This window comes from Pinus tabuliformis, chromosome 1_1 (assembly GCF_031772625.1).
Source record: "Pinus tabuliformis cultivar Carrire ecotype Pingquan chromosome 1_1, CPIR1, whole genome shotgun sequence".
NCBI lineage: Eukaryota > Viridiplantae > Streptophyta > Pinopsida > Pinales > Pinaceae > Pinus > Pinus tabuliformis.
The window spans coordinates 959300532-959321671 of record NC_142297.1 but is presented as its reverse complement, the minus strand read 5'-3'; the positions used below and the strand labels follow the sequence as shown (position 1 = coordinate 959321671).

General features: G+C 37.0%; 1 protein-coding gene across 1 annotated transcript in view; it reads left to right on the top strand.

The window, feature by feature from the left end:
- The first annotated feature begins 7791 nt into the window (after nucleotides 1-7791).
- Nucleotides 7792-21140, top strand: part of LOC149217669 (thiamine biosynthetic bifunctional enzyme TH1, chloroplastic-like) — a 229155-nt gene continuing 215806 nt past the window's right edge. The window contains exon 1 of the mRNA XM_089391398.1: nucleotides 7792-8032. The gene's annotated coding sequence lies outside the window, so the exon portion shown is untranslated. The remainder of the gene's footprint in view (nucleotides 8033-21140) is intronic.

Genomic DNA, 21140 nt, shown 5'->3' with positions numbered 1-21140 from the left:
ATGAATAAAGTTGAAATGCTTCTTTGTTTTTGATATGGCTAACATCATGCTTTTGTAGATTTGGTTGTACTTTCTATTCAAGTTGTGCATGGACACTATCTTCAACTTGGTGAAGATGCTCATTGATGTGATAAGCGTGATGAGGATAATGATAACTTTGATGAAATGTTTGGAAGCCATGAAAGATTCCCGATGTCAAAAAAAAAGAAGTTGATCTCCCGGAGGAAGCATGAATATAAAATATCTCCCTAAGAATAAGAGGGAGTCCAGATAAAGAGGTGCTTCCTAGTTGAGAGGGAGGGCATAGCTTGGTATTAATTGAAGAATGAATTTTGGAGGATATGTTTTTGCATGAGAAGTAGGAAGGAAAACATATGATTGAGGAATCTTCTACGAAAGATTCAGTTGATAGTCCTATTATGGAAAGTTGAGAAGCAACATCAAGTTGTCTGAAAGACCTCGAGGGTTTGTATTTGATTATGTACATGTGAAAATATATTATTGATTGGGGTTGTGTTTGTACAAGTGAATCTCTCGAAGATTTTGATAGCATGTTGGTTACCAATCAGTTTGATTGGGAGAGATTGGTCATTCTTGATTTGCTGGATCAAGGGGTGCGGAGGCTTTGTGAGTGAAGCATTGCCCTGGAAGACATTTGGTTGACATTTTGTGTTGATGTTTGAAGTTGAAAAGGTGGTGTTGGTTATTGAACTCTGTTTTGGATACACACCTGGATTTTTGGGTTGATGGTTAACAAGTAAGCCTGAGGGTGCCTAAAGGGGCTGAAAGCTTGAGTCCATCTTAGTCCCACCTAGATAGATTGCCTTGGTTAGGAATCTAGTCCATGGCATTGTGGTGCCTAAACTATTGAGTGACTGTTTGGATAGATTTCCCTGGCCAGGAATCTATTCCATGGCATTGTGGTGCCTAAAGTTCTTCAATGTTCATATAGTTTGAGATCTTCCACTGTATATGTACATTATTAATACCTCCCTAGTTAAGAGGGAGTGTTGGAAATGTAACTATGTTCAGTCTTCAATAATGTACTTGAGTCATTATGTAATGTACTTGCCAAAAGAATAAAGAAAAGAATTATTATTATTATTATTGTGGCTTATTAAAGCATGATTTTCATGCTTGGGTCACCCTGTTTTAGTTTAAAGTCCCCATTGAGGACTTCTAAGATTTATTCTGAGTCTATAGAGTTAATGTACATTTAAAGAGACCCTTCTTAGGCTTTTGAATCATGTAAAAAGGTTAAGTATTGAGTCAAATATGAATTATGTAACCTCCACACCATGTCGGCATAAAGACCCTATTTGACCCCACAAGAAGCCTATAAAAGGAAGGCTATCAAATTCATTTGGAGCATCATTCTCTTATCAAGTTCAAATTCTCTTGTAGCTGGAAGAAGTGCGAAAATCTCTTGTTGCTGGACAGAAGTGTGAAGTTCTCTTGTAGCTAGGTAAAGGTCTGAAGCTTGTTGCCGGGAAGCCGAAGTGAATGCGAGTTTGGGGAAGTCTAAGGAGACAAGGAAAATTGAAATTTTGGTGTGTGTGTCTCTCTCTTTCGTGTCCTGGATTGGGAGATCGAAGTCTTCCAAGTTTCACTGTTGCCGTAAGTTGCTGCATAGTAAAAGTTGTTGGGAAGAGGTCGAAATTCTGGGAGGTTGACTTGGTGTGGAGGGAAGGTCTGGTCTTGGTCTAGGGTGAAGATTCTCAAAGAATACTATTGAAAGGAAGAATTATCTTGACTGGGTTTTCCCCTAGAGGGAGGTTTTGCCTTGGCATGTTCCTACATCTGGGGTCTATTGTTTTATGTGTTGTTGTTTTTAGTAATTGCTTGATGAACTAAAGAAAGAAGATATAAAAAATCATAATAATAAGAAAACATCACAAGTAATTATCAAGAACAAGAAAATATTTACTGCCTTTCTGATTTTCTAACAGTATGTTTAATTAATATATTAATTCATTTTATAATTAATAATAGTAATAATTTTAAATAAACTTACAATTTATCTAATTTTTTTTTTTTTTAATGTGAAACTATTATGAGGTAATTGTTCTCATGTTTATCTACATTTACCAACCATTATTAGTAACACGACAGTTCTTGCACTCACATAACATGAGGTCGATACTTGTTGGCTACCACTATAACCTCCAGGTGCAACAACATTGCCCCCGAGCATGGTGCATGGGCTAGACAGTGATTGAACATGTGACTTACTCAATGACACAAATACCTTACCAACACATTCGTTAGCCATCAAGCTGCACCCTGGGAACTAATATTATTATATATATTGCAACAATTAAAATTTTAAAATTTTATTTATAATCTTTAATTTATAATTTACGACCAAATACTCACTGTCACTAATTATAATTGTTATTTAAAAAACAAAAAATTAAATTAAATTCATCCAACACTTGAAAAATGAACACAAAATCTGAAGTCTCTTCTTTTCATTAACATGCCACAGTTTCTTAACTTTTGAGACAATGTAATTTAACTACAACAATCAAATTTCACACAAATTCTAAATGCACTGATAAATTCAAAATTCAAAATTTAGTGGGCATTGATTTGTTTTTGTTTTGTTTTTTTTTTTAATTTTAGCCTCATCGAAATTGTGATATAGACTAATAAGATAATATTTAGGTACTTATTTAATTGCTTATTTTATATACATTCTGTTTTTATTAATTAATTATATATAATTTTTTTGAAGAAACGATTATGTCTTTTGATTAAAGGTTGTATGGTCTCAAGGCTAAAATCTTTACATCCTCAGTGTAGTCTGGTTTCAAGACCAAAATCTTTACATTTTCCGTATATGCTTCATTAACAATGTTAAAAACACTCAAAATAGAGTTTCTTTCCTTCTGGCTTCACTACTAAACACACTAATATTTAGCATAGTCTATATATTCACCAAAAAAACTATGGCAAGAGCTAATGGGCATACTATTGGGCATTAAATGCCCGGCTACATGCGTCTCCAATAGCTGTTTAACACACGCGCTTATTTTTAAATGCCCGGCTACATGCGCCCGGATAGCTGTTTAACACACACGTGCTTATTTTTTATTTATCTATCACCAGACATGCGTATGAAACAGCTATCTGGGGCGCATGTAGCTGGGCATTTAATGCCCAATGATATGCCTGTTAACTCTTGCCAAAAAAACTCTTACGTGCAGTACATTATTTAACTAACATAAAGATTAACCAGCATGCCCATTGACACTAATATCCTAACTGGAGTCTTCTTTATTCGTTGCCATCTGCCCCAGTTTTGGAGTAACTTCGCTTAGAACTTCCTCCACCACCTCATTTGCAGTGTGTTGCTCCTCTCCTCTCGTGCCCGAATCCACTGTCATGTTTCCTCCCATAAGCATTCCTCGTCCGCTTCCATCTACTCCAATCCCAGACAAGGTTTCCAACTTGGCTAGGAGACGCTCCATGGAATCAAAATTGAGCAATAATCAATCAAGCTTGGTCTGTAGAAGACCATTTTTTATTCACAAGGATTAGTTGATCTTGTATACCAGCTGATCACATTACTTCCTACTTGTTGAGCATAGTTACTATATATTCTGAATTCGTCGTGAGATATTCCAGGTGGACGCATGAGCCATGCCAAAACTAAACCCACTATATTCCCTACCTACCTGCAATTTATAAAATCCTACATCATCTCCATGTGAAACAACACAATATGGACTAGATTTATAGCCAAAGTCTGCGGTCTCTGTTTCGATAATGCGCTCTTCAATTTTAATAGCATTTACTATATTAAATTGAATTTACTATATTGCGCAGTCGCCATGGCCATTCTTCCATATGAAACATTTAATTCTCTGAACATACCCTCATCAAACACTTAATTCTCTGAACATACCCTCATCTTCACAACTTGATTGTACCTGCGACATGCTCAAATTGCCTCGAGATCGAATTTGATCGCCCTTCCTATCTTTTTAGATTTATTATAGACCTGGGCAGTGATCCATCTGTCCCATACACTGCATCACCACATATGGACAAGCCAAGCGGACATCCTTCTTTGTAGCCTGATGGGATAAGATAAATAATTTGGGAATGGAAATTGAAGAAGGATGTTAGCGTAAATTCGATTTTCGGCCACCACTTAATTACCCATTTTTCTATGTTTAATAAAAAGAAATATTTCTCCTCCAAATGATTGCTATGGTTTTTCATGGCAAAGGATTCAAAATTCCATTGGTGTTGTATATGACCAAAATTCCTTGTTTTCCATTGCATCCACGAGTGTTGAGATGATGTTTGACCGGAAGAAGTCCACTTTCTCAAATTTAAACAATTGTAATCGTATTCTCTACAAAATGGATGTGTAGGCCTTCGTCTTGCTCCCTTTAAGCTTTCTTTACTCATTGAGGGACAATCATGGAGTCATTATAGAATATAAGATATTGTATTCTCTTTGACAAAGTCAATTCCATTGTTTTTCACAAGGCCAAAAATTCAACTTGATTATTGGTTGCTTTCCTCAAGCCCCATGCATATTGTATGTGTGTTTTTCCAACAAGGTCCTTAAGAACCTCTCTTGATCCAATCTCCTCTTTTTATTAATTAATTATTAAAAAAAGTAGATAATAAAATATTTCAAATATATATGATTATAATTCCCTTGATGGGGTGAATCTGGAGAGGCCAAGGAATTTAGGGGGTAGTGCTCGTCACCATGGATTTATGAGGTGAATTAATGTAGGGGGTGCTTTAACATGAGTTGTGATGCCATGGTGAAGTTGAGAAGTGGTGAGGCCTGGTTTGGTTTTTTGGAACGTTAGGTGGATGTTTCCTTGCCCCATGAGAGAATTTAGGAAATAATTTAACAAAAACGCTAGTAAAAGGTAGTGGGGTTTGGTTTAAAGGGAAAAAATTGATGGTTTTTGTCGTAAGGAGCAAGAGAGCCATCGATTTGTGGCTAGCATGGCAGACTAACTGGGGGAAGGAGGTGGAATTGTTTGAAGAAGGCAATGGTAGAGGTAGATACAAGGGACCTCTTAGCATATTTGAGCGCGAGAATTTAAATGTTAGTACCCCTTCTTGGAGTGGGACACCTCTCATGACTTGCATTAGAAGGGCATCTCTCCACCTCTTTTGGTGTTTTCAAACCTTAAGGATTATTCTTTGCATTTAGTTTGATACAACTTTGGAAATTGTTTTACTTGTCAAAAGACTCGTTGTTACTTATCCAATGGTTTGAATATCCCGTGGCTTAAAAACATCGATGTCATGCATGCACCTATTGTCTCCGTCAATGCACCTAGAAATGTTGATTATAGACGCTCTTTATTGAGTTATGTTTGGGATTTTCTAGGTTTGCGTCCTTTTTCTAACATTTGTGGTTAGTTAGTTTGTAAAGGGAAGGGGTCATCGAGCATCATCTTTGATGACCAACATGAGCGGTTGTTGATAGCTAGTCTTGTTTGGGGATTTTTTGTGGAGAAAACGCCGTTTCCTCCTATCATGGAATTATTCTCTCTGCAGTCTGAGGGTGGGTTTAGACCCAACAATTCAAATTATACTAGGATTGCTAACTGTGTCTCCCCTGGCTTGGTGTTAAACCCAAAGAGTGTCAGTACATGTGCTCAGAGTAGTTGGTGGAAAATGGAGGGTCAGAGAATGCACAACATGAGGGGGGAGGGGGCCGCAATAGAGCCCAACAATAGGCCTAGGAGGCTACTGAGAGCTAGCAGGTAGTAGTCCCTCGAATACTCATAATGAAATCCACATTTAGAGACTCAAGTTATTCAAGAATGATAAGTCTTCTTGGATTCTAAAATCTTAGAAGATAGAGCCACATGGATTCTTGACCCAAGGAACACCTGGGGACGAAGGAAGCACTATTTTGGAGCCTTAACCTTATATTGGAAAATGAAGAATCTGCAGGGTAGAATCTTGATGGATAAACGAGTTGAGAGATACAACATTTTTGTCGGATTGGAGGGTGTGAAAAGATATCAATGTAATCAAAATTATTGGTTAGACAAGATTGAAGAGAGGATTGCTCACATTGAGCTTCATTTCCAGTGCAAACTTGAGTCTCATGCCCCTCTAGGATCAAGTGCTAGAGACACAACTTTAGGCACTTCTTCAAATACTTGAGTTTACATGTTTAGTTCCAGTTTTTGTTTTTACAGTGCACATATAGATAGTTTAGTTATGCTTGTAATGTTGATATTCCTTAAATTTTGGACTAATTATTCCATAAATAGACTGTCAAATTTTCCGTTCCCCATTAGGCAAATTAAGACGACCTACTCAAGGCCAAATATGTTGATGATGCATGACATATATACTTCTTTTTCTTGATTTTCTAAGATAATACAATATAAACTTAAACAAAAAATTGTAATTCAAAATACTCAGAGTTACACTTATTCATTTTGAAAAATTCTATTAAAATATATTAATAATTTATTATTTAAAACATCACATATGTTATCCCAAAAATAAGGATGTTTATTCAAAAAGGCTCTCCAAATAAAATCATGTTATCCAATGATTTGTTTTTTTTTTAATATTATTTTTCTCAATAAGCTAATTTATTATATTTTTTCTATCCAAATTTTGTTGTATTTCCTCTATCATCTTTTTTGAGTGAAACTTTCTTTTAATCAACATTTTTAAATTAGTAGCTCTGTGAGGTTTAAACATAGGTAGCCTTACTAAAGAAACCCTGCATAGGCCGCTGTACTAAGGAAACCCTTTCTCAACCAGTTGCACTACTAAGACTCAATTGCTTCGAATATATATATATATATATATATATTAACGTTCACGAGGCTAAAGATAGCCTACGAGACATATTGCTTCTTTATCTAGTTGATATATTCGACTCTGTTCCTGTGAAGCCTCATAATAAACGCTTTTAGCTTCTCGACAAACTCCTCACTAAATAGATTATCCCAAGAGCTAGCTACTAGAATATCTGCATAACTTTCCCTGTTGTCTTTGAAGGTCTCACATTCTAAAATGAAATGCTCTTTTGTTTCCAGTTTTCCGGAAGAACGAAAAATACATACTCTTTCCTCTCACACTTCTTTTGGCCTTTTCTACCGCTATTTTTCAAAAGGGAGTTGATGAGAATTAGTCCTTGACTAAGCAATAAGAATTTTAGTTCTCCAAGAAATATTGGCCTCTATGTACGCTTTTTGTTGATGATTATGAGTGTGATTAAACACTTCGATATAATACTTTTTCTTTCTCCCTAACTCTTTATCCCAAGTACGTTTGTGGAACTTATCCATAACAAATACCCCATTTACTAAACCATTTGTTATTTAGCTGCATCCAAGTTTCTTTCTTTTGCACAATATGTCATTGAAGACAACCTTAGGCCATCTGCTCATTTTTTTTAAATACCTTATGACTCGCACCTCTGTTTCACTTAACAAGATAATATAAAGAACTACACTTTTGATTTTGAATTTGTTTGTAATCAAACATTTTTAAATTTTCTCAATTTATTTCCACTACATATCATATATATTACCCAAAATCACTAGAATATATATAAATTTTATTACATTTTCTCTTATAATGTATACAAATTTTAATATTTACATCGATTTCTCGCATTCTCGTTTGCTTCTCAATGCTCTCTTCATTTTTTAAACATATGGAGCTTCCAAATTTCCAGGAATCAAGATGGACACGTTTTTGGAATTATAATAGATTCATTCATATTTTTTACAATTTCATTCGTTCTGCATAAAAGTAAAGCTACAAATATTATTAAAATTTGAACGCTAGCACGCAATTAGAGGTCTCCTTTCCAAAGTTATTTTTCAGTCCATTTTTCCGTCCACTGAAGTTCGAGGTTGTCGAGGATCCATTTTTTCCCCGTGCTGAATTCAAGACTGTCAGTTTCCTATAACTGAATTCGACGCTGTCCAGCTTGAAGGCAAACTGTAGCTGGTACAAATGACCATGATTCCACTCTGAAAGACTCTCTCGCTTAACAAATTTTCCGCAGGTACATTGATTTATTTTGTGCATTTTAATTTACATCATTAAGCAAATTTGGAAAAAGAATGCGCCGTAATACCTGATTCCATTGCTTTGCAAATCCAACAAAACAAAGTCCTATAAAACCTAGGAAGGTGGGGGGATCGGACATGAACACTAATGACCGAGTCTAGCAAAGGTTAAAGAATGAAGCTCAATATCAGAAATGGGGACACTGATATTTAAGAACAGGAAATTCTTTTAACTTCACTTATTACCCATCTACAAACCATTTTTTCCAATCTAAAGGGAAAATGGGTGAAAATATTCATCGCCCAGTCAAAAGTGGTTTATCTGACCAAAAAAAGAAGCAACGGTTAATGAGGGAATGAGTGCAATTTTGTTTTTTGCTAATGAATCTAGGGTGATAGGAGTCAATGGATCTTGGATTAAGAATTGCTAGACATTAAAATGAAAAACAAGCTGCTATTAAGATCACCTGTTCAATGTGCTGAAATTGATTGTCTTTTAGGTTGTTTAGTTTGACAAAGCGTTAAGATGGTTTCACAAGGCAAGAGCCTTAGTTGTAGTGCAAGAATATACTGATATGAATGAAAAGAGGAGGTTCTATGAGCAACCGCTAATCTCGGGCAAAGAGGTTTTGGAAGACGTTGACTTGTACAACTGCCTGGGTGTTTGTCCAATGTTCCTATTGCACAATAAATCAATGACAAGTTACCCAGGCAGTCCATTAGGCTTTTTATTCTCGGCGAGACTATCCTCCTATGAAGGTAACGAAAATGCGCAAATGACAACTCTTGGGAGGTGTAATCAAAGCATAGCGCAGGAAAAGTTTACACTGACATGCTTTTCAAACGCGAGGGTGGTGCAAAGGAAGCTTTAAAAGATGGGATTGGAACATAGCTGGTGTGCTATTATATGCACAATCCTGGAAATCTCAGTTTGATGTTAATTGTGTTTTGCCAAAGAATTATCCTCTTTGGAATGATTGCTTTTCTGGATGAATTATATAGAAGTTGCATCAAACACATCATGAAATCTTCGGATAAACTAGCCCTGAGGGTTAGCTCAATTGGTCGAGTCCCTTTCATTAAAGCACCTTTGCTATTGAGAGGTTATGGGCTCAATTCTCTTGACACCCTCAAGGTTAAGCCGGCTGGAAGTGATCCCTTCGGGTGGATTTGCCTAGTACAAATATTCTGTGGATGTAGCAGTCACCGATCTCCGGGATCCGTGAATCACATAGAAAAAAGAAACCTTTGGATAAACTCTTGGTGTTAGAATTAGCAAAAAATAGAACACACAAGGTGCATACTATAGTTTGTGTCGAGATTCACATATCAAAACCTCATCTTCATTATATCACCTTGAAATGGAAAAGTTTTCAAGGTCCATGTTGCAATTAGCTACCTCAATCTTCCTAACATGTTAACTCATGCTTCAAATGCAGATCAAGGGAGCATCAGATTAAAGATTGCTCTCTTGTCAACAATCATGGTCAATTGGTCCACAAGGACGAACATTAAAGGAAGAAAATGGATATGGGAATGAAAATAAGGAGATTGATGCTTCCACAAGGACCAATGAATGACAATAAATGATCAGTAAAATAAATGAAGTGACCCATTGAAAGCGGTATGCAGGGCTAAAGTTAATTATCCTCCACCTGTTGTTTCAGCACAGGAAAAGTCTATAATGCAGAAGGGAAACAACTCTCTTTGCACCAAGCCTCATCACCCATATGAGAAAATGAATAAGCAGCAATCTAAGAGTGATAATGATAGTACATTTCAAGACATAAAGGTAGTTGGTGAGATCCTGCTGGACGTGGATAAATGTGTTCAAGGACACACTTATATCTTCTATAGTTCCTTAGCACACTACTATAATGGATTTACAAGACCAATCAATCTTTGAACATGAACTTATATTTGTTTCTTGGAATGTAGCAGGTAAGATTCTGCGGCATTGTACAATAGATGTAATAATGATACAATAAATTAAAATTCACGGTCTTAAGCTTAAATAATTTATGGAGTGTATCTAGAAAGGTAACCTATGGTCATGCATAAATCATTTTTGGAATATATTTAGAAAGGTAACCTATGGTCAGCTAGTGACAAGGGAAATGGGGGTGTTGCGTTAGGAGTTACCTTGTGGATGGGTACTCTTGTCATGATCAACTCAAAAATGGAATTTGTTAACGGGTGTGCGGGGTTACCTAATCTAGATTGAATTATTATATTATTTGACATCCATGTTGATGGTTTATTAGTGGTAAAATTGGGGAAATCAGCTTGCATGATCGATGGGCCTTAGTTTGGAGAATTGGGGTATGAAATATTCCAGGGCCATTTTGAGGCTTTAAATGATGTTTTGGGGGTAAAACTTTTCTATTTAACCATTGGACTCAGTGTTGCACGAATGCCCCCCCGTGGATCAAAACCCCAAAACGCATCTCAGAAAATATGCTTCCTACCCCGTGGGAAATGTCCGGCATGATTCGTGTTTTAGGGCTAGATACGTATGGATCATGACAGATTCCATGGGTAGCCGGTCGGTTCTGCCGCACGGCCCCACAAAAACGGTTTTTTATTATTATTATTATTATTTATTTATCTAGTGGTTGGGGGTGGGTCCAAGTTGGGTTAGGGTAGGGAATGAAGGGATTAAAAGGCTCTTTCACCTCTCATTTGCTCACTTGTATTTTTTGAGAGCTTGGAGAAGAGAGGAGAAGAGAGGAGAAAGAGAGGAGAGACTTGAGGAGAGCTTGGAGGAGTGAAGAAGGAGGAGCTAGGAGAAGGAGGAGGAGCTTGGAGGAGTAAAGAAGGGCTTCCATCTACAAGAGCTAAAGAGGTAAGTGCAAACCCCAAACTCCCTCATTTTTTTGGTCATTGTTTTTTTATTTTTCTCCTCCCTCTCCTACTCTTTCCCATTCTTTCTTCTTGCTCATTTAATTGCAGGTTGTCCACCACCTATATTCATATTCCAAGATGGTGTTCTTTTGGCTTCTATGTATCATTCCACTTTTGGTTTTCATGATGGCAAGGGGGAGTAGGAATAGAAGGGAAGAAGAACAAGAGGATAGTGGTCCCCATATGAGTGACCCAATGTATGATGAGGAGGAAGGGTTTGAAGAGGAAGGGGATGAACCTAAAGGGAACACTGAAACACTAGAGGGGAAAGTTGCATTAACACCCTTGTGGAACTATGTGACCAAACTTGAAGGGGGAAAAGGTGGTGGAAGCTACAAATTTTTGTGCCCTCATGGTTGTCATGGAGGAAAACCATTTAGTGGTTCATATACCCATGTGAGGAGGCATCTTTGTGGGGTGATGGACAATGATGATAAAAATGGTGTTGTGGGGATACAAATTTGCCCAAACATTTCAGCTGAACAAAGAAGAAAATACATCCAAATAGAGGAGGTTGCACAACAAAAAAGCAAGAAACAAAAAACTCAATCTGAATCAAGTGCAACCTCTAGATTTGGTAGCTCACCTCCTCATGGTACCTCTGCAAACTCTGGAGGTAAAAGAACAATAGGGGATTTCTTGAATGTTGCTGGGAGGGATGATGTGGAGGGAAAGATAGCCCGATTTCTTTGTGCTTGTGGTGTACCATTCAATGTGCTTCACTCTCCCTATTTGCATGAAATGGTAAAGACCATCAATGAAGCCCCAAAAGGATACAAGGCCCCCAACTATGAGAAAGCTAGAACCATGTTATTAGAAAGAGAAAAAGCAAAGGTTCAAAGAGCTTTGACACGTTTTACAAATGAGTGGGTGGATTACGGGGTATCCATTGTATCAGATGGGTGGACAAATATTAGAAACCAACTTTTGATAAATGTTCTTGGTGTTTCTGCTAGCGGTGCACTATTTATTACATGTCATGACTCCTCCATCAATGCAAGTTCCCAAAACATTGCAGATCTCCTATGCAATCAATCAAAGATGTTGGTCTGAATAATGTGGTTCAAGTGATCACAGATAATGCAACAAATTGTAAGGCAGCAGGAAAAGTTATTGAGTGTACTCATCCACACATCTTTTGGGCTAGGTGCTCGGTGCACACATTGAACCCTTTGATGCATGATATTGTGAAACATAAAGAATGTGGGTGGATTAATGAGCTTTATAGGAGAGGAAAGCAATTCATTAAATTTATCACAGGGCATATAAGGGTAAACTACTTCTATCGAGAGGGTAAACTACTTCTATACAGGGCATATAAGGGTAAACTTGCAAAAACAACATTTGCAAATTATTACCTCACCTTTAGGCGGCTAGTGAAGGCGAGACAAGCTTTAACTAATGTGGTGACCTGTGAATCATGGGAGGAAATTAACACTGATAGAGATGGGGCTAATGTAGCCAAGGACACTATTCTTGACATGTTCTTTTATTCACATGTTAAATATGATTTGCAAATCACCAAACCAATTTATTACATGATCAAGTTTGCAAATTCAGATCGGCCAATAATTGGGGAGGTTTATGAGCAAATGGATAGCATGTTGGAGTAGATTAAAGACATTGTTGAGCCCAGAGATATCACCTTGTACAATTATATTCATGCATAGGTGGAAAACCGATGGGAAATGCTAAATGTTCCATTGCATGCATTAGCATATGTTTTGACACCTAAATACTATCATCCATCATGGCTTTCAACACCAGCACTTGGGGGGAGGGGGAGCAGGAGAAAACCACACCTAGATCCAGAGGTTCTAGAAAAATATATGATTGCATTGGATAAATTAGTCCCTGATGAGGAGGAGGCTGCCATGGTATGGAAACAATTGAGCAACTATACGCTTAGCACTGGTCCATTTGGGAGCATGCATGCAATTAGAGATCGAGAGAGTTTTTCTTCTCTTGAGTGGTGGAACATGCATGGAGGTGCTACTCCACTTCTACAGACTTTGGCATTGCAAGTGCTATCACAGGGGGTAAACACTTCTTCTGCCGAGAGGTGTTGGAGCTCTTATTCTTTCATCCACAGTGTTAAAAGGAATAGGTTGAGTTTAGATCGGGCAGAGAGCTTGGTTTATGTTCAATACAACTTGCGATTGTTGTCCCATTATTGTGATGATGCAGGGACTAATAAAGACCTTAAGGTTTGGGACAGGAATCCAAAGGAGCCCAATTTGGAGGATGGAGTGTTGCGATTAGAGCAATTAGAGGATGCTCTTATCCATGTATGTCTGTTGTGGTATGAATTTCAAAATTCAGTCAATAAGTGGTATGTCCATTGAATTCAAATGTGTCAAGTTTGCTTATAAAGCATTTCTCTAATTCCCGTTTTTAATTTTTTTGTTAACTAGTTGTTTTTTTGGTATTAATTTTTTGAGCGATTCCAGGATGATGATGATTGAGTTGAGATGTCACCCCCATTTGGTCCCTTGGTTCCCAGGTTCCATGGTTCAACACCAACAACAGGGGCTTCATCTTCATCAGTTTTAGTGCCAAAACTTCCACAGTGACCATCCTCTTCATTGCCACCATGTGGAGGCCCACCGCCATATACTCTTCGTGGTGGAAGGAGGAGAGATTAGTATATATATTCACAATTTACTACTTTTGTCATAGATTAATCATTAGACTTGTAGGCTTCTTGTGAATTTGAACCTTTTTGTCTTGGTGGTGGCCAAGTGGCCTATTTTTTGAACATTATTATTTGGATTTTGGACATGACTAATGTTGACGGTTGCTCACTTGCCTGATAATATGCTTTATGCTTTATGTTTTATAATATGCTTAAATGTTGTATGTTTTATAATATGCTTAAAAATTTGATGTGTGTTTGTAATTGCTAGAATATAGAGGTTGATGCTCGAATAATTAATCATTTATGTACAATGGAATTATCGATGCCATATCTATCTTGATTTATGTAAAAATATGCATGTTTTCATGTCTTCTACAACTAATATGGTATTTGGGATGTTTGTTTTGAATTTAAATGGAAAAAACATATATATATGATATATAGTAGACGCTTTCGAGACGCTTCGCTTCCTAGATTTTTAGAAAATGACACTTCCGCGTCCCCGCTTCCAAAAAAGGTCCCCACTTCGTGCAACGTTGCTTGGACCTCGTTATGCCATTTTACACTTAGATACCTTTCCAATGATGCAAGAGTTGCGTCAATCGAAGTTCGTATAGAAAAGTTATGCCTCCAAGAAGTTGACCTACTGTGTTTGACCACTATGGTATGAGTGGATGCCACGTTACTCATGCATGTGGGGCTAATCACATGGGGACTTTGAAGAAGACTCTAGAAGGGTCAAAGTTATAACTTTATTGAGAGTTGAAGGAGTCAAACTTGACCCCTAGTCATCTATTGGGCTATTTTACTAGTCTAGTTCTATCTTGATTCTTGACTCCAGATCTATCAACCATCGAGTGGGATCAAATCTCTTTTCACTCTAAAAGAGGTTTGCATTTCAAGGGATTTGATCCCTCTCGACGCTTAGTACATCTAGAGTTAAGATGGATCTAGATTGATTTTGTTATTAATTATATTTATAAATATAATTATTAATTTTATGTTTTTTGGTAATTTGACTGAGTCAAAATGTTTTATTGATAATTATAATTATTTGGATCTAGATTGATTTTGTTATTAATTATATTTATAAATATAATTATTAATTTTATGTTTTTTTTTTTTTAGTTTTTTGGTAATTTGACTGAGTCAAAATGTTTTATTGATAATTATAATTATTTGGATCTAGATTGATTTTGTTATTAATTATATTTATAAATATAATTATTAATTTTATGTTTTTTTTTTTTAGCTTTTTGGTAATTTGACTGAGTCAAAATGTTTTATTGATAATTATAATTATTTTTAAATAATGAATCCATACAGGTGGGGAATTTTTTTTAGATAAGTGAGGAATAACCTGTTTATTATTATTTTATTTTATTTTTTAATTTTAATTTTAATTTTATTTTATTTTGACCGAGTCAAAATATGTACGAGACATTACAACATCTCCCCCATACCTGTTTGCTTTTAGATTTAATTTAAAAAATGTTATTAAAAAATATTTAGATTTTGAAATGAGTTATGATTTTTGGGCATGTGGTATTGACAAGCCATGGTATTGGCCCATGGTATTGTAACAAAGACTATTTACAAGTTAATAATATCCATGGTAAAATGGGGTGAATATACGTGGTTAAGAATCTTGTTATATTGTAAGTTTATTGTAAGTGTTAAATTTTTATGTGCTTATTGATTAAATTTTAATATGGTTATGAAATCATTGTTTGACATCACTACATTTGCCCCATACCTTTTTTCTTTTATATTTTATTTTGAAAAATGTTATAAATTAATTAAAATAAGATATTTATAAAGTATTTAAAAAATGTTGACATACAATCTTTCTTACATTACGCCTAACGCCTACACATCTCCCCCATACTGGGCTGTAGAGTGCCTCTCGACGCAATAATCGAGCCACTAAGAGGAAAAGGGGTTCTATTCATTTTTTAGTGTATCTTATTCCATAGTAGAGCAGAGCAATCGGGAGTGGGAGTGAGAGAGCATAACATAGGGGTTTAGTGTTCTGTAGCAACCTATGAGGCCACATCTCAAGTAACTCCATAGAGAGTGCCCTCTCCTTTGTACTTGCATTATTTCCATTTTAAACAAAAGAGAGTAGAGCAACCTCACATTCTAGTTGGTTTTCTCCCATAAGGGTTTCTAGAGCATATCTTCGTGTTCACTGTGGTTGGTGTGTGATTGTATTTTCTTGTTCTCTATTTCTCGCATTTTATCTATTACATGCATAAGCAGTAAAGCAATAATAAATAAATTTGGAATCTAAAGGAATTTAACCTTTATAGTATAGATTTCAATTTATTTTAACAAATTTATTGTGGCGAATTTTCTAGTGGAATACCCACCGCAGTTTATGGATCATATTGGTATGAGTTTTGACGGGGAAAAATGTCTTGCCAACAGTAAGGGTAGCTCCCCGTTGTAAGGTCCTAATTAGACTTCACATCGTCTGGGATAGGCACCCCATCCGGTATGTGGGCTCGACTGCCACCATGTATGTTTTCTCTTGGCTGTCAAATGCAAAGACGTTAGAGTGAGAGAAAAACTGAAGTGTTGGAAAATGGGGACGAGATTAGTCCACAATTGATAACTTGCAGAATATAATATAAGAGTGTAACAACAAAACAATAAGAAGAAGCATGCCTCAAGAAGGGTTAGTGAGCTAAAACCATCTTAGACATACATGAATAAGAAAGTGCCAGAAGTTAATTGCAAATTAGTTCACAATAAGTTACCAGCATAGTGTGGAATAAGAAAACAAAGATTCAAAGTAGACATGCAATCCATAAGCCATGAATTAGTTCGTTAACATATACCCAACATGTAAGCACACATGCGCACACAATGGAAATACTGGATAACCTTTAAAACGACTGTGAAAGTGCACAAGAATGTAATATTCCTAATGGAAATATTAAGTGATAACAACCATAAAATCTCAAACGTGTAATAAAAAATTGAAGCACAAACAAAAATATCAATACACCGAAGGTTCAGACAAAGAAATGCTGAGCCATTTTATCAATTTGATGAAATGGGGGTACAATAAGTTGGAACAAGTGCACTTGGGCTTGCCACAACAAGTAAAGTTGTTAATTTTAGATAACAATGGTATGTTCTATGCTTAAGAACAATTTACTTCAATTTTTCTTATTAGCCCAATATCAATTTTAGATTAGCAATCACATTAACATGATAGTAAATGCAGGTAGAACATAAATAAAAAGCAAAAGACAAGCCAAGACAAGAGGACACAATATTTGGCAGATGCCAGGGAAAAACCCTAATGTGGGGAAACCCTTTGATCAAGTTTTCTTATTATTCTTCAAAAGTTCAGTAGAGAGAGAGAGTACAAAATACAAAATTCACTTGTCCCAACACAGTCAAATATGTCCAGACAAACTGCAGTCAACAGGATGCCCTAACCAGAAAGTCAACGCGAGTCAAATCAACAGAATTACTCCTCCATATAAGCTCGGTCAAACACAATCAATTTGGCCTCCAACAATAGTCCAAATCAGCCTAGAACAGCCCTGAAGAAATCGGTCAAACTTGGTCAACACAGTCAAACCTGCGGTCAACGCTGGTCAAACAACACAAAAAATATCAGTTTTTGTGCCAAAGAATGTGGCCTCCCCAAATAGAAATATTCCCACAAAAATCGTAGTCAAACGAAGTCAAACACTGCCCAGTCAACATTGGTCAACCCTGCTGCAACTTGGTCAACACAGAAATCATAAAACCCTAGTCAAACTTTCGCACGTGTGGAGCAGAAGAAGGTTGCCCTGCAATTCGTATGACCCAATCAGATGAGGAGAGAGAGATATGTGTGAGATGATGAATGTCCAAATGAGGTAGATGCTCTTTTTATTTATATGCAACCTAAGTTGCACGAAACGGGGAAACAGGTACGAGTTTCCGAAACGGGCACGGGTACGAAACATGACCCCCCCAAATTTTGGAAACGGGGAACCACGAATATATATATATAATATATATATATTAGGACATTTAAGAAATATGTGCAATCATAAAGCATATATGATACATTCTAATTTATTACATTATGATAAAATTGTCAATTGTCAATGCATAAACTATAAGTCTCTAAATTTACATCACATTTACTCATGAGTGATCACATAATGAAGATAGAAATATCCAAAATCAGCCACAAGAAATTTCTAATTTCTTGTCTCGTGCTTGATTGGGAGTCTCCTCCTACATAGTCGTACGACCTTAGTGCTCTTGATTAAATACAAGTTTCATACCCTAGTACCCTACATGCTCTTGATTATTGGGAGTCTCCCCTGCGTAGAGGGCTTGGTTCTCTTGATTAAATACAAGTTCCATGCGCTAGTACATGATAAAATCCAATGGAAACACTGCAATCCCCCCACTCCTGAAATCTTGAAAAACAGATAAGTCTGTTGGATTTTGAGTGAGATGTAAAATTCTACTTTCTCCATCTGAAATCCAATGAGGGTGAAACCACTCTCAAACATCCTGAGTCATTTCATGGTAATGTTAAAAATTTAAGTAAAAGGATGAAAATGAAAAATAAAGGAGAATATCACTTTTACTTTAAGAATTTAACATTACCATGAACTTCATTTTAATAACCTAATTAAAAATTAGAAGACAAATTAATAAAAAAAAAACTAAAAAAAAAGTCAAATTGCATGTGGAAACGGTGTCGTATGGCCCATAAACGTGTTTTTGGCCGTACTGGCCATGTTTTTGCCTCGAAAAACATGCCAGTAAGGCTGGAAACGCGTTTCTGGGCCGTATCGTACGCGTTTTTGAGTTTCGTTTCCGTTTCCGTACGGAAACTCCTCCCCTGCCCACGTTTCCTGCAACTTAGTATGCAACATTGAGGGTGAAGAGACATGACTTTTGGGCTTTTGAGCCTACATTAGATTGCTGGACGACCTTGACAATTTGTCCATAGAAGGAATAAATTCATAATTCCATTTACGGGACTTCCAAAAATTCTAAAATGAGAGACATCGGTTTCTTACCAGTGAACATTTCTTCAGGAGTCTTGGAGTCCAATGCTTGATGAGGGCATCAGTTTTGAACATACACGGCGGTATTTGCAGCTTCAGCCCATAGGAACTTCGGAAGGCCTTGATCATGAAGCATGGCACGAACTGCTTCTACAATAGAGCAATTCTTCCTTTCATCCATACCATTCTGCTTAGGAGTGTATCGCGTTGTAGTCTCCCTCTTAATGCCAACTTCCCTGCAATAATCTTGGAATTCATTGGATTTGTACTCGGTCCCATTATCAGTCCTCAATATCTTGATTTTCTTCTCGGATTGGTTTTTGATCAAGGCTTTGAAGTGTCGAAACCAGGTGAACACTTCATCCTTCTTCTTCAAGAACTAGATCCAGGTCTTGCGAGAATAATCATCCGTAAAGATGAGATAATATAAGTATCCTCGCAAAGAGTTTACGGGCATCATACCAGAAATGTCAGAGTGGATCAATTGCAATATATCTGTGGTCTTGCTATTACTTGAGGGGAATGGTCCCCTTGAAAGTTTTCTTGCGGCACATCCCGGACATACACCTTCATGCTCTACTTTGAACTCGGGCATACCTGTCACCATCTGTCTCACATCGGGTAGGGCCTTATAATGAAAATGGGCAAACCCCCGGTGCCATAGTTCAGATTATAGAGATGTGTCGCAAGACATGGCTCCCAATGGGCTTCCTCCAACTTGATACAAAGTGTTAACGCTGAACCCAATACTAAAAGCTTCTTCAAAATTTCTTTTCCAAACACGTACCTTTCCATCGATGAATGCCACCTTGAATCCTTTGTCCCCCATGGCTGAAATGGACATCATGTTCTTCTTGAGATCAGGTACATATAGTACTTCTTGCAAATGAATAGTGTTACCTTGATTCAATTGAAGGGTAACATTCCCTACTCCCTTCATAGGATAGGTGGCATCGTCTCTAAGTATGATCTCCAAGTTTGTCTCCTTTTCTATCAGATTAGAGAGGGCTTCCTTGTATCTGGTGAAGTGCCTTAAGGCACCACTATCAATCAGCGAATTTCCCAAAGTGTCCGGAGGAGAGGCAGTGGAGAGGGCCGATATAAGATAATACTCTTTTTTCTTATTGTTAACAACATTTGATTCTTCATACTTGGAGTTCCTTGATTTCTTGGAGGGTCGACCATTTCCTTGATGTCCCGCATTCCTTTTTCCTTTGCCATTGGACCTGCCATTCCTTTGATTGTTGTTGTTGAAGTTGCCCCTGGAATGATTGTGATCATCATCATGCGATGTGTCCCTTCTATTTGGACACTCCCTTGCATAGTGGCCAAACTTATTGCAAACAAAGTACCTGCCCTTCCTTCCTCCCTTAGATCCAGACTTTCCATGGAAATGACCTTTAGACTGTGCATTATTTATCCTTTTGGCATGGGTGGAGAATGCAGTGGGGTTGCTTCTATTAGAAGGCATTTCTTGCTCCACCATTCTTGTTTCTTCTTGAATGCATCTCGACATCAATTCTTCAAACCCTGGAATTTGATCATTGTTGAGGACGGTGGTTCTAAATACATACCACTCAGGTGGGATTCCTCCAAGGGTGGTGAGAGTAAGTTCCCTGTCAGGAATGACTTCTCCAATCGAGAGTAGATCATTCTTGATCTCAGTAGTCCTCAAGAAATAGGATTGAATATCCTTGTCATTGCCCTTATTAATATCCTTCAACTTATTCTTGAGAAATAGATTTTGATTAGCATTACTAACCTTGAACATGCCGACCAACCTATCATAGATCTCCTTGGAGGTATTCAATTTGGAGATGTAGGCTACCAGATGATTTTCAATGGAATCCCTAATAATCTTCTTTGTTTTGACTTTAGCCCTATTGTACTTGGTCTTTGCAGTAGTCGGTGCATTTGAAGGAGGTTTAGGGATTTTACCTTTCACATAGTCCATCACTTCTTTTTCTTCCAAGGTCAAATAAAGAGACATTTTCCATCCATGATAGTTAGATTTATCATGGAGCTTGTCTTCAACCGGGAAGTAGGATGAGGAACCCATTGAACCTTTTGTCCTTGTCCAACTGTCTTTGGTGATTGCTCTTTCACTCTTGCTTGGGCTTTGTCTTCACCTCAGCTCTGATACCATGTTAATTTTAGACAACAATGGTATGTTCTATGCTTTAGAACAATTTTACTTCAATTTTTTTATTAGCCCAGTATCAATGTTCAGATTAACAATCACATAAACATGATAGTAAAATGTAGATAGAACATAAACCTAAACAGTAGAAGACAAGCCAAGACAAGAGGACACAAGATGTGGCACCAACCATGGACAAACCCCAATGTGGGGAAACCCTTGATCAAATCTTCTTTTAGTCTTCAATAGTTCAGCAAAGAGAGATAGTACAATTTACAAATCTGATAATTTATAATAGCAACAAAAGACCTTAACCAAAAAAGTCAATGCTGGTCAATAGGGTAGATTTGATCCCCAGCAAATCGGTCAACTTCAGCCTCCAAACA